Here is a 12372-nt window from a genome sequence, read left to right on the forward strand (position 1 = left end):
AGTGTGGCCAGCCAAAGTAAGCAGAGAGGCTTACAAATCCAAACCTCCTTTCTGTTTTAACTGGAACGGTTGGGACCCAGCTTCATTCCTCCAATCTGTTCCAGTCCAAAGGAAAATGGGCCATCTCTGGTCTCACATTTTGGAGCAGAGCATGACAACAGCATGCCACATGCCCGATTGGCTGGTCTGGACCACCACACATCCCAGTGCCTGGCCACTCCCGAGGAGGCCTCCTTCCAGATTCCACACAGGTGTCTTGATTGGTTTGAGGGTCTTCTGAACTTCTCACAACAGCCCATCTGGTGGATATTATATTGGTTTTGTTTGCAACTAGAAAAAAACGGAAACTCAGGATCACACAAATACTAAGTGGGAGAAGTAGAATTTATTTTATTAATCTTTTTTTGTCATGAAATATTTCAGACAAACAGGAACATTCCAAGAATACAATATGATAGCTCTATAAGACTTTAACCTTAAGCCATCCCAGCATCAGATTTTTAGAAGAAAATGTACACAAATCCAGTTGAAGCTCTCTGTGTCTCCCTTCCTGATGTTTTTTTCTCTTCCCTCTCTTTAGAGGTAACTACTATTTGAAGTTGATGTTTATTATTACTATGGGAATGTTCATATTTTTATTATATATACTATATAAAAACAATCTATGGTATTATTTTGCATGCTTTCAAGTGTTTCAAGAATGGTATCAAAGTCTGCTCTTTTTTTTTTTTCTAATTCCATTTGAGGGCATTTAAGATATCGATTGGAGATTGTAGGTGGTTGACTTCAGCTTGCATTGAGCAATCAGCTATTGTCAGCTCTGACGTGCAGGGACCATAAGCTCTGAAGGTTCAGTGTTTCACAATTCCCTTCCAGCCCTGTTAAGTCAGAGTTCTAACTCCTTAGCTCCCTAATTTGGATGTTTAAGTCAATTTCCTTACTTCCTTAGATAATATTACAGGCTTTATTATTGGTAGCTTGTTTTGCTCAAGCATTTCTTGCCAAACCATTAAGTGTAATGAATGAAACATGAACAGTATTTTCCACAGTGCAGAGGTGGGTGTGGAAGGTGGGGGAAAATGTGGATCAACTAAGAAGTTGGAGGACATAGGAGTATCAGAATCTTCTTGACAATGCTTGCAACAGTCTCAAGGCTCTTTTTTTTTTAATTTTTAAATTAAAAAAAATTTTTATTTAAGTCATCTCTACACCCAGCTTGGGGCTTGAACTCACAACTCTGAGATCAAGAGTTGCACGCTCTTCTGCCTGAGCCAGCTGGGCGCTCCTCAAGGTTCTTTATACTTCCATTTCTTTTAGATGAGTTTCTTGCATCTGGCAGAAAGAACTCTCCTAATATTGAATCCTACAGAAAGTGGAATGTTTGAGTTTTATTGGAGGTTTTTTTCTCATGTTTTGTCTGGTATTTTCCATGAGTCAAAGAAAATGAAATAAAAAAAATCACAGCCATCTTCATTAGTGATGAGCTCTTCAGCTTCTGGAACAGTGATGTATAATGTTTTCTGTAGAATTCCAGAATGTCCAGAATTTTCTGCAATGATGGAAATGTTCTATATCTATGCTGCCCAGTACAGTAGCTGGTAGTCAGTAGTCACATGTGGCCATTGAGCCCTTGAAAAGTGGCTAGTGTGACTGAAGAACTGAATTTTAAATTTTCTTTCATTAAAAAAAAATAATTTAAATTAGAATAGCCTCATTGGTCTAATGGTTATAATTTAAATTAGAATAGTCCCATTGGTCTAATGGTTACTGTACTAGACAGTAAAATTCTAGAGGATTTAGACCAATATGTGTTGGGAGAGTTTCAACAAGTATTAATAAATCAAATGAGTTCACATTACATTGCAACTGATTTATTTGCTCTTTCTTTTCTGAAATCTGAAGTTAATACGAGACACTGGATAGTTTGGAAACCATTGTACAGACTATTGTTTCTCCAAGAGCTTCTGTTAATCTGTTAATCTGATAGTTCATAGCATATCTGTGATTTTGTTGCTGTTCATAAGTGCCAGGTATCGGTGGCACATCTGCCTGCAACCCTCACTGTCCCTCACCTCTTAACTCATTCAGTCCACGTCATTCTCCAGCACCACTGATGCTGACATTGTTCTTAGTCTTCCTCCATTCTGGCATAGCCTGAATCCGGGAGATGGGCAAGACTGGAGACCAGAACCAGACCTACTTCCAGTCTAGGTTCTGGACTCTGTCCAAATCAGCTTTCATTTCTTTAACTTTTATTTTGAAATAATTTTAGGTTTACAAAAATGTTCCAAGTAAAACAATGGTGCAAAGAATCCTGGAGTATGTTCTTTACCCAGATTCCCGTGTGTTCATGTGGTTAATGCTTTACCACTTTTGTTTTATTCTCTACTCCCCTTCTATATGCCTATATCTACATCTATATTTGGATCTGTATTTATATCTATTATCCATCTCTCTCTGGACATCTACATATCTATATAGGTGTGTATATCTATCTATCTATCTATCTATCTATCTATCTATCTATCTATCTATCTTTTTTAAAAATTTTATTTATTTATTTGAGAGAGAGACCAGAATGAAAGAGAGAGAGCACAAGTGCGGGGGTGGAGAGGGGTAGAAGGAGAGGGAGAAGCAGACTCCCCGCCAAACAGGGAGCTCGACATGGGGCTTGAGCCCAGGACCCTGGGATCATGACCTGAACTGAAGGCAGACTCTTAACCGACTGAGCCACCCAGGTGCCTATCTATCTATCTATCTATCTATCTATCTATCTATCTATCTACCTCCCCTAAAAACAGGGACATTCTCTTATGTAACTATAGTACAGTCATCAAACTCATAAAATTAACATGAATAAAATACTATTAATTAATCTGTAGACCTCATTCAAACTTTTTTCAGTTGTCCCAATGTCCTTTATAATAATAATAGCAACAAAAACTTCTGATCCAGTATCCAACCCTGGATCACAGGCTGCATCTGTTTTCTTGTCTCATTAGTCTCCTTTAATCTAGAATAATTCTACAGTCTTCCTTTGTCTTTCTTTGGTTTTGGATATTTCTTTCTGAAGAGAATAGTTCAGCTATTTTGTTGAATTTCTCTCAATTTGTATTTGTGTGATATTTTCTCATGATTGGACTTGGCTTATACATTTTTGGCAAGAATATCACAGAAGTGATGTTGTGCCCTTCTCAGTGCATCCTATACAGAAGCACATGATAACAGTTTTTCATCTGTGATTAAACTTGCTGAAGGTGGTATCTGCCAAGTTTCTCCATTATAAAGATACTATTTATCTTTTTGTAATTACTAAGTATGTCTGCTGATATATTTTGAGACTATATAAATATCCTGTTTCTCATTATACTTTTGTTCATTAGTTTCAATATCTCTTTATCATTCTTGCTTGAAACAATTATTACTATTGTGGTTGCCAAAATGCCAATTGTCTAATTATATTATTCTTTCTGTAGTTGGCATTTATTTGTGGACATTATGTTTTAAGGAAGATTTTTAAAAATATTTTATGTATTTATTTGAGAGAGAGGGAGAGCATGAGCAGGGGGAGGGGGAGGGGCAGAGGGAGAGCAGACTCCCTGCTGAGCAGGAGCCTGAGGTGGGGCTCGATCCCAGGACCTTGGGATCATGACCTGAGCCGAAGGCAGATGCTTAACTGACTGAGCCACCCAGGTGCCCCAGGAAGTTTTTTTTTTTTTTTTTTTAAAGTAGGCTCTACACCCAATGTGGGGCTTGAACTCACAACTCCAAGGTCAAGAGTCGCTTGTTCTACCAGCTGAGCCAGCCAGGTCCCCCACCCCCCAAGGAAGATTTTTTTCATCTATCTATCTGTCATCTATCTATCATTTATTTATCTTTATTGTACATCTATGTTCTAGTCTTATCTTGTACTTTTTTGGTGTACCAATCCTGGAATCAGTCATTTCTTTAAGGACCAGCCTTCATTTTGATGATCACATGTTGGTTGAGTGAACAGGAGACAAAAGCCAACGTAAGAAGCTGGGAACCTAAAAGGCAACTTAGCTTATGAATGAACTAGAAAAGTACTCTGACTTACAGATAGGAATAGCAAGGAATAGCTTGCTCGTCCCTGTTAGGTTAAGGGAGAAAATTTTCTCTTGAGAATTCTTAACCACAGGCTGGCACTAACTCAATTTGTAACCCAAATTTACACTGCCTGCATGATTCTAAATACCTTTAGGTTAGCATTTATTTTAAAACAGTTCTGGATTGGCAATGATTCCAGATTTTTGAAAGAAGCAAACATAAATTTTCTTTGGAGAAATGCAATCACAACACAAACCTCAGAGTTTTCCATGAATAAAGTTCTGAGGAATGTGGGCTCAGAGTCAAAGTCAAAAAGCATTTAGGGAGACAAGGCACTATATGCAAAAGTCAGCAGGAACAACAAACCACAAAATCAGGCCAGAAAAGCTTTTGGATATGGGAATTATTGGACACAAAATATAAGTTACGCATGTTTAATATATTTAAAGAAAGAAAAGTGGTGATTCAAAATTTAAGGTACAAAGATTATGAAAGATAGCCTGGTGATGGGTATTAAAGAGGGCACGTTCTGCATGGAGCACTGGGTGTTATGCACAAACAATGAATCATGGAACACTACATCAAAAAGTAATGATTTACATCATAACAATAAAAAAATTTAAAGGAAAAAAAGATAAACAGGCATATTTGAAAGCCAACCAAAAAGAACTTTTAACAAAAGACAAACATAAAAACTGAAATAAAAAAAACCTCAAATGATGATTTAAAGAGAAAATTAGATATAGGTGATACATTCATGAACAGGAAGACAGATCTGAAGAAGTGATCTGGAATGCGTAACAGAGAGACAAAGAGGTAGAAAATATGAAAGACAGGTTAAGGGACATGGTGGACAGGCTGAGATGGTCTGACATATGGCTAATCCTGGAAGGAAAGGAGAGAGAAAGGAAGAGAGGCAAATTTCGAAGGGATAATGACTGAAAATTATTCAGAATTGATGAAACATACATGCTTACTTTCAATTCAGGAAGTCCAATAAATTGATAGCAATAGAAACAAATTTTTCCTTAGACAAATAGCAGTGAAACTGGGGAATAGCAAATACCATGGACATCAGCTTATATTCCCAGCGACTGGGGGTGTGGATGGCATTTGTCAGCCTTGAAGAGGGGATCTGGGCAGAGTATCATACTATCCACATTGGTGTATGTATCCATTATATGTATTTTTATAATATTAAGTGAGAAACACAAGATAAAATGTGTATTTATAGTATGATTTCAATATTTTAAAATGGGTATATATATATAAAAAAAGACCGAGAGGGGATAAACGTAGATGTTTAAGAAGTTTTGTCTTGGTGTTGGAATAATGGATAACTTTCATTTTCCCCCAACCTGTGTCTTTTAAACACACACACACAAATCTTAGAATAGTTTATGGAAAACATAAAGCCACCCCACTGAGTCCTCTCTATGAACCATTCAAATCAGTGAGAAAGTGAACATGGTGAATGGTAAATGGATAAACTTCCAAACAATGGAGTCTTACTCAGCAATAAAAAGATGAGCTATCAAAGAATGTAAAGACATGGAAAAAACTTAAATAAATATTGCTAAGTGAAAGAAGCTAATCTAAAAAGTCTATACACTGTATGATTCCAGCTATATGGTACTCTGGAAAAGCAAGATGATGGAGATGGTAAAAATATCAGAGGTTTCTGGGGGTTCAAGAGGAGAGAGGAGGCGGAATGAAGTGGCAAAGAACAGGGGATTTTTAGGGTGTTGGAACTATTCTGCATGATACTGTATGATACAGAGTGGATATGTGTGCATTTGTAACCCAAAGAGCGACCTCTAATATAAACTATGGTCTTTAGTGTTGGTTTATCAGTTATAACAAATGTTCCACACTAATGCAAGATGTTAATAATTGGGAGAACTGTGTTCAGGGAAGAGGGGATCTGGGGGAATTCTCCACATTATCTGGTCCGTTTTCCTGTACACCTAAAACTGTTCTAAAAAATTAAATCTATTCATTGAAAAAAGAAAGTGAGTATCAGTTTCTGTTTTGGAGGCAACAACATTAATGGTAGTTGAGACTGAACCAAGCCGAGGTGAGGAGATCTCCTTACCATGAACTGAACAAAGCCCTTTCAGGCAGTTGTGAAATATCGGAACATAAATCTACAAATAAACAGCTGCTTTAGTGACTGATACATTAATGGGGATCACAACAACTTGACTGCTGATTCTGGATTCTTTGCTGTTTCCTCAATGAGCCACGACACAACTGTTGAGTCTCACTCTATGCATTTGTAGAAGGGCAGGGAATCTGGTCCTGAGACAGGACATTTGATAAACAAACGAGGCAAATTGGAGCTGATTCTTCTGGTGACTGCCAGTGCTGGCGCCTTTTTTTCCTTCTGGCACCTACCCGAAGTTCCTGGCATCTACTCTTATTTTTCGTCCCAGGCCAACTGCAAAAAAAAAAAAGGACTTGACCTCAACTGACATAGAATGTGGAAGAATGTGTATGCATTGAAAAGCAATCCAGGGAGCTGACAAAGTTAATGAATTTTTATAGGAATTCATTCAATACCACCCAGTGAGAGCCCATGCTTTGAATATTTGCTCAAAGGCAATGGGGAAATGAGAACTTGCTTATGACCTCTGGTTCTTTAAAGAAAACATTGTCTCAGATATGGCTTCCATTTCTATTGTTGATTTGCTTAAACATTTGGACATATTGAGATTCTTCATTGATATGTTTGTTCATTTAACTAGCATTGGTTAACTACCATGTGACAGACACCAAATATACGGGATTGTTATTGGAAAGGCTACGCCAATGTAGGTTCTACTGTAGTGCCCAAGTGTTGGGGTGAGAGCTCCCTTTTTCTTTTTCCTCCTTACTCTCGCCCGGACAACTCCTGCTCTTCCATTTTTCTCTCTACCCTTTTCTTGCTTTTTCCTGGGAGTTGAGACCCGTCTGATTGGTAAGATTATAAGAACCTTCCATCTACAGACAGTTCTCCTACGGGGGCATAGTCACTACTAATTAGAAGTACTTCTCTTGTATTCTCTTTTCTTGAAACCATCTGAAATCTATTTTTCTTTGCAGCAGAGATAGGAATTTCACCTTATTTTTTCCCCAACCAGATGGCCCTTTATTAAAGGGCTTTATAAAGTCCTTGCATACTCCACCATTACCATAAACTAAACTTCCATATATTTACGGGTGGGTTTCTGAAAATTATTCTGTTGTATTACCATATACTGGCTATGTTGTCCATTTTCTTCCTTTTTTTTTTTAAAGATTTTATTTATTTATTTGACAGAGAGAGACAGAGCGAGGGAAAGAACACAAGCAGGGGGAGTGGGAGAGGGAGAAGCAGGCTTCCCGCGGAGCAGGGACCCCGATGTGGGACTACAACCCAGGACCCTGGGACCATGACCTGAGCTGAAGGCAGATGCTTAACGACTGAGCCACCCAGGCGCCCCATCCATTTTCTTTTCTAATTAAAACTTAGAATCTGCATTTGAAATTACTTAAAAATCTTGCTAGATTTTGGCCTTCATTTGAATTTGTAGATTATTTGTGAGAGGACCGGTATCTTTTCAGTATTAAGTTTTCCCATTCAGGAATGTAGTACCACTCTCTATCTATTGAGGAGAGGTCATAAAATTTTATAGTTGTCTTCCTATAGATTTTGTACATTTTTTGGTAGGTTTTATTTCTTTTGAATTTATATATACAATTTACATATAAAAATATAAGTATATAATATGATTACATATAATTTATATATTTTTCAAAATATAAACATGTATAGTTTTATATATTTTTTCTATTATGAATGGATAGTTTTCTGACTGGTCATGGTTATTGATGGTGCTGATGTTGTACCTGGCCAACTCACTGGCCTCTTTTATTCTAAAAGTTTTAAGTTGATTCTCATGGAATTTTTAGGTGGTCAATGATACTATCTGAAAATAATGACAACTTTTTTTCTTCCTGATATTTCCAATTGCTTTGTAATTTTGTTTGTGTTATTGCACTGACTAGAACCAAAGGTGAACAAGAATCGTGATGGCTAGCATCCTTTCTTGTTTTTTATTTTAAAGAGGATACTACCAGCGTTACATGGTCTCTCGGTTCTTGTCCCAGATGCACTAAAGAATTGGAGATCCGAGACCAGAATCGGTAGAGTTTACTGAGTAGGTAAGTATAGTATACTTTCAAGAGTGACAGTGGGACCGAGGAGCTCTAGCTGCATCCTTTTAAGCCTGCTTTGTGTACATGTGAATTTGGCCTTGATTGACAGCTGGTGGTTATATAACATTTTGGTTTCTGCGCATGTGCCTCCCCATGATGCATTGCTATAATTGTACTTATTTATGTACTGTATATTTATGAGTGTCTAATGAGCTTTTGTTTGTGACCTTAAAGGTACTATAGGGCAAGTTGCATCCTTTGTAGGCATGTTCACAAGAAAGTCTCCTTGTGGCTTTTGAGCCAGCTCTGTATATTTTGACATTAAGTATAATGTTTGTGTGGGTTTTTGGTGGATACCTTTTATCAGGTTAAGGAAGCTTTTTTTTTTTTTTCTTTTTCCTAGTCCTAACTTGCTAAGGAAATTAAAAGCATTTTAAAAAAATCATTTATCGGTTACTATTAATTAGAAGTTAGAAAGTATTTCCTAGTGGCTCAGTTGGTTTAAGCGACTGCCTTCCGCTCAGGTCATGATCCTGGAGTCCTGGAATCGAGTCCCACATCAGGGTCCCTGCTCAGCCGGGGGGTCTGCTTCTCCCTCTGACCCTCTTCCCTCTCATGCTCTCTGTCTCTCATTCTCTCTCTCTCTCAAATAAATAAATAAAATCTTAAAAAAAAAAGTATATCCTAGACATAGTGCTGGACAGGATCGCTTCTTGTTTTTATTAACAGTTTAAGAATAAATAAATTATCATTATTTATCTTTTGAGAATTTTATCTTAATAATTATCTTTATTTTTATCTTTTAAGAATCTCCTAAAAACAAATATTGAATAGGCTATAAAAACATTGAGCTAAGCATCAAAACCAAGTCTCAGCAGGTAACAGATGGAGTGGGTAGGGCCTGCTCAGAGCGCGCATGTGCTTTGGCACCTTTGGTGCGGCCCATGGAAATGTCCCGCAAGGGGTGGGCCGGAATCAAATTCTCCTGGACCTCTGCAGGTCTTATTCCTCATAGCCGTGATTACATCGTTGGAAGAGATACAAATGTAAATGAGTCTGAAAGTCTGTTCAGCCTTATTGAAACACAGGAAGCAGAAGCACGGAAATTGAACATGTGTTACACAGTTACTAACCATGTGTCTGTGTGAGCACCTAGAGATCACTACACCCAGGTCTGCACCGAGAGGAGAGAAGACAAGACAGTCAGTTGAGGCATTAGAAAGGGGTATTTGTAGCAAAAACTTAAATGCCTGTTTGAAGCAGGAAAGAAAATTTATCTTCCTAAAGAGATGACTTGAACCCTCCTCTCACCTTCCTTTATGTCCTGTTGTCTTCGCTTTCACCCTTCGGAGCCTGACTTTTGAATCGCTGGGCCACATGGGCAGAGACAGAGGCTGCTTCCCGTTTGGAATCCACCCCAGCTGGGGAGAAGCCTGTTACTGCAATTTCAGATGCATGTAAGAGCTTCTGCATCACCTTAGCTACGAACCACTTTTTGCATTCATGTGGAATATTTATCTGTTTTTACAAGATCTTGGCTGGAAATGCAGATTATCATTAATTTCAAGTCAGTTTCTTATAGAATCTAAAGGTGTTCAGTAAATACTTTCAAGAGTAAAACTAAGCAAAAAGGCGCTCTGTCTCTTGCAGCGTTGGGGTGCGGCTCACAGGGAGGGGAATGACAAAGTGCTTGTATTGTTTTAAAAAATGTGAAGATAGATGGCTTTAAGTTTTCCGCGGCTCTTGGGGATGCATTTTTGAAAGGGCCTAGTGATGGGTGGCTGAGAGGTCTCTTGTCTTATGACTTCTCTTTCGGAAGAAAATGAATGTTTTCTGGACTCTTAGCACTCATACCCAACATTTCTTTACTTTTAAACTGTTTTGCAAGAATGCAAACCACTTCACTACACAAAGGAAAATGTCTTTTATGAGTTACATTTATTTATTTATTTATTATTTTTTTAAAGATTTTATTTATTTATTTGACAGAGAGAGACAGCAAGAGAGGGAACACAAGCAGGGGGAGTGGGAGAGGGAGAAGCAGGCTTCCCGTGGAGCAGGGAGCCTGCTGATGTGGGGCTCCATCCCAGGACCCTGGGATCATGACCTGAGCCGAAGGCAGAAGCTTAACGACTGACATTTATTTTAATGTTTATAAGCAACTAGTGACTAAAGATGCCGTTTAAGCTACTGAATGTGCACAATTAATTAAACATCTTTTTAAATTTATTTTTTATTTTATTTTAAAGAGAGAGAGTGCTCGTGTGTGTATGGGGCGAGGAGGGGTAGAGGGAGACAGAAAGGGAGAGAGAATCCAGCAGACTCCCCGCTGAACGGGAGCCCAAAGGGTGGGAGTGGGTGGGGGCGCTCAATCGCAGCCTGAGATCAAGACCTGAGCAGAAACCAAGAGTCTTTACCGACTGAGCCACCCAGGCGCCCCTAATTGAACTTTTTTTTTTTTAAGATTATTTATTTATTTATTTGACAGAGAGAGACAGCGAGAGCAGGAACACAAGCAGGGGGAGTGGGAGAGGGAGAAGCAGGTCTCCTGCTGAGCAGGGAGCCTGATGTGGGACTCGATCCGAGGACCCTGGGATCATGACCTGAGCCGAAGTCAGACGCTTAACGACTGAGCCACCCAGGCGAACATCTTTTAACAGAACTTTGTTTTGAGCTCTCAAGTGACTTAGGCAGAATTTTGTTAGCTGTTGCTGTTGCCTTATAAGTACATTGTGAAATGATATTTAAAAGTAAATAAAGGAGATGCTGCACAGTTTCAAACTCCAGAAATTAAAACCGTCCCACTTTTCTCAGAGAAGGGAGAATTTATATAACTGACCATTTGAATGTTGAATAAAAAGGAGAGGCGATTATACCTAGTGGAATTGTAAGGCTTCTAATTTGTTTAGGTATAAATTTGATGAAGACATGGTGGTTCAAGCCAACACAATACAATTGTAATCAGAATAAACCCATCTGTTTTGCATATGCCAACTCTATAGCTTTATGCCCAATGCTTGGTTATTGTAAGCACTTGTTTGCAATGTATTTAGAAGGCCAAAGTGTTGTATTGGTAGTTCTACACCTAAGTGAGACTCCAGAGAAACACATTTATCTGAGGGCAGAAAATTGGATTTAGTGATCTCCTGCTCAAGTTCACAGTCAGCACCTGATCAATGACCTTACTGCTGTCTGTAATGGTTCCTTTGTTTATTCAAGTTAATGCATTGGAGCATTACTCAGCGTGGTTGAAGTGATTTCATGGGAAAGTTGGTTGGTAATATAAGCAATATGTAGGATTTAAAAATTCTTCATATGATAGAATAAATATTTTTTTCCATTTCTAATACTTGCCTTATTTTATGTTACACTTAAATACGGCTGAAGTTAATTTTGGTGTAAGGAGTGAGGTAGGGCTTCAGGTTTTCTATTTCCTTCCAAATTGCTAGCCGGTTATCTCAAAACCATTTAATGATTAAGGATGTAATTTAAAAATGTGCCTGTGCCCAAAAGGCTATTAAAAAGTAAATACTATTACAATCTTGGAAAAAGTCATGGCATGATTTTCTGTTTGCAGTTGGTTTTATTCCAATTAAGAAGCATTCAAGCCTTAATGGAGACTTGTGAAAAACAAAAAAACAAAAAAACAAAAACACAGACTCAGGAACTAGTAAGAGACACTCAGATAGGGGCGCCTGGGTGGCTCAGTTGGGTAAACCGCTGCTTTCAGCTCAGGTCATGATCCCAGGGTCCTGGAATTGAGCCCCACATCGGGCTCCCTGCTCATGCAGGAAGCCTGCTTCTCCCTATGCCTGCCGCTCCCCCTGCTTGTGCTCTCTCCCTCTCTCTCTCTCTCTATCTCTCTCTGTGTGTCAAATAAATAAACAAAATCTTAAAAAAAAAAGAGAGAGAGACACTCTGATACCTACAAAAAATTTAAATGGAGGAGCTGAATCGAAGCTGCTAAGAAGAATAAAATGATTTGTGTCAGAATTGCAGCTATAATAAAAATATTTCGGGGTGTATACAGAAGGAATTTACTTTCACATGATCTGTAACACTGCCTGGTTTCTTTTCCTTTCTTTTCTTTTCTTTCTTTTTACAGTTTTATTGATTTATTTTTTA

The 12372-nt window shown here is 38.3% G+C and overlaps 1 long non-coding RNA gene across 2 annotated transcripts in view; it reads left to right on the forward strand.

Moving 5' to 3' along the window:
- LOC113937337 overlaps window positions 1-12372 on the forward strand; it is a 53490-nt gene that overhangs the window by 33534 nt on the left and 7584 nt on the right. Inside the window, exon 3 of one of the 2 annotated variants that reach the window (XR_003524598.1) lies at window positions 8157-8246. The exons of the other annotated variant lie outside the window; for it this stretch is intronic. This is a non-coding gene — a long non-coding RNA (uncharacterized LOC113937337). Of the gene's footprint in view, window positions 1-8156; window positions 8247-12372 lie in introns of those variants that run through there. 2 annotated transcript variants of the gene reach the window in all.

This window comes from Zalophus californianus, chromosome 8 (genome assembly GCF_009762305.2).
Source record: "Zalophus californianus isolate mZalCal1 chromosome 8, mZalCal1.pri.v2, whole genome shotgun sequence".
NCBI lineage: Eukaryota > Metazoa > Chordata > Mammalia > Carnivora > Otariidae > Zalophus > Zalophus californianus.